Below are 2,496 nucleotides of genomic sequence, written 5' to 3' on the forward strand. Positions count from 1 at the left end.
CCGCTGAGCCTGCGCGTCCGGAGCCTGTGCTCCGCAACGGGAGAGGCCACAGCAGAGGGAGGCCCGCATACCACAAAAAAAAATAAAATAAAATATAGGTAAAGTAGGAGGTTCTCAGTTTATACCTGGAGATACTCCACACTCCCAGGCCTCACGTGGGAATTTATCAGTTAGCTACAGCTGCCTTCCAAACTGCCCCCAAAACACAGTGGCTTAAAACAGTGAGATGTATTTGTACGTGTCTGTGGGTTAGTTGGGTGGTTTTTCTCATCTGGGCCAAGCACTTCTGACCTCAGCTGGACTCACTCACGTGTCTGAGGTCAGCTGATGGGTGGGCTGGTCCAGGAAGGCCTCACCTGCATGTCTGGAGGTTGGCTGGCCGTTGGCCGAGGCGGTGGCCGCGTGTCTCTTGTCCTCCAGCGAGCGAACCCAGGCTCGTTTGCGTGGTGGTCACAGGGGGTTCACACCTGTCACGGTGTCACCTCTGCCATATGCCTTTGGCCAAAGCAAGTCACAGGCTCAGTCCAGATGCAGCAGGAAGGGAGATGGACTCTTGACAGGCGGAGCTGCAGAGTCTTTGTGAAGGATGTGGGTACCAGGAGGAGAGGAGGGTTGTGGGTATTTTTCACATCAGTTGCTACAGCGTCTTTCTTAGGGGTGGAAGCAGGGCCCACTATCCTGGGTTACCAGCCCAGTTGTGTCCCGGTCCTGCCAACTGCTGAGAGCACTAGCCTTCCTCAAGACGGAGGCTTCTGAAATGGGGCCAGCTAGCCTCTCACACTCAGCCTCTCTCTGGGGGAAACGGTAGGGGCAGGGGAGCCTCGCACTTGGCAGCCCACAGCCCCACCCCTTACCTCGCCTGCAGGGTCCTCAGCTCACTCTCTCTGGGCCAGTTGGGCTTGTCTTTCCCCTCATAGCTCCTTCTCTCCCCACCTCCCGGTCCCCCAGCTTCCTCCCCTCCCTCTTCTCCATCCTCAGCTCACTCAACCCTGACCTCCCCTTTTAACACCTCCTCCTAGCAGCCTTCCCTGGCCACACTCATCCGTACCCACCTCCCCTTTCTTTCAATAATGATGCAGAGTCAGTGCTGCACATTTTAAAACTTAGGTTTTTAGAGCTACCGCACATGAAGCTCTTACCAGGTGCAGGAATTTTAATCTTCTGGACGCTTGAGCAGATACTGTTATTATCACCATTTTACAGCTGGGAAGCTGGGCTGAGAGGTTGACTTTCCAAAGGTCTTAGAACTAGTGGTGAGAGGTGGATTCTGTTCTCAAAGCCAGGGCTACTCCAGACCCCGCCTGTGGCAGAGCTGTCAGTGTCCTGCCCCGCCATGTGCCCTGCCATCACTGCCTGGGTGCACGCGGCTGGCCGACACCTGGCTGCCCGTACCTGCCCTTCTGGGCCTGGACACCTTCTCAGTGGGGTTCATCTTCACCACGCGGCTGGCTTGGGAGCTGAGTGATTAACTTCCCGGGGGAGTAGCCCTCAACAAACGACAGAGAAGGTGTGATGGACACCCCAGGGTGGGGTGAATTAACACGTGTCTACACTGACTCCTGAGTCCTCAGCAGGGTTGAGGTCAGCTGCCCACAGTGATAAAGCGTGACCCGCACCTGACACAGAGACCCCTTTACTGGCTGTTTGCCCCCTGGCCATACCCCCTACCCCCACCTGCACCTCCCCCACCACCTCTGGGCTGTTCTGCCCTCCCCTCTCCCATCACTTCTCGGCTGTAAGCTCCTTGAAACCACAGAAACTCAAACTTATTTCCCTTGCTTTTCCCACAGTGTCTAACCATGCTCAGAACCTTAGACACTCCATAAATTCTCATTGAAATCATGTATTCAGTCATGGATGCCCCCAAACTACAGATATTGGGCCAAGAGTCAGTGTCGACCCCTCTTCCTCACAGTCGTTTCAGCTCCTCAGCTCTCCTGATGACATATACTGGACATGTACCATGAGAGAGAAATCAACCTTGGTTGGCTAAATCACTGAGATTTGGGGGTTTGTTTGTTATAGCAGCATTCTGTGGCCTATTCTGACTGATACAGTGATCCAACTCAACGAACAAAGAGATGTATCAAAATAAAGAATTCAGGAATGACAAAGCTATGATTTTTAACATAATGATACAAAGATTAATAATAAGCTCTTAAATATACAACTAAAACTAAGTAACTGCAGGGGGTATGCTTATGGGAAGAACGCGTACACTATCTAAACCTTCACAAATTAAAAGTAACAATAAAACCAACTAAAAAATGAGAGGGAAGAAGTAAAAGTGTTAATTTCTTTTTACTTTTATTTCTTTCTTTGGTAGGAGTTTATACCATCTAATATTGAAAAACAAAGTTTAAAATAAACCTAATGATACTAACTTCTTTTCTTTTTTTTTTTTTTTTTTTTTTTGCCGTATGCGGGCCTCTCACTGCTGTGGCCTCTCCCACTGCGGAGCACAGGCTCCGGACACGCAGGCTCAGCGGCCATGGC

The sequence above is a fragment of the Physeter macrocephalus genome, chromosome 14 (genome assembly GCF_002837175.3).
Source record: "Physeter macrocephalus isolate SW-GA chromosome 14, ASM283717v5, whole genome shotgun sequence".
Taxonomy (NCBI): Eukaryota; Metazoa; Chordata; class Mammalia; order Artiodactyla; family Physeteridae; genus Physeter; species Physeter macrocephalus.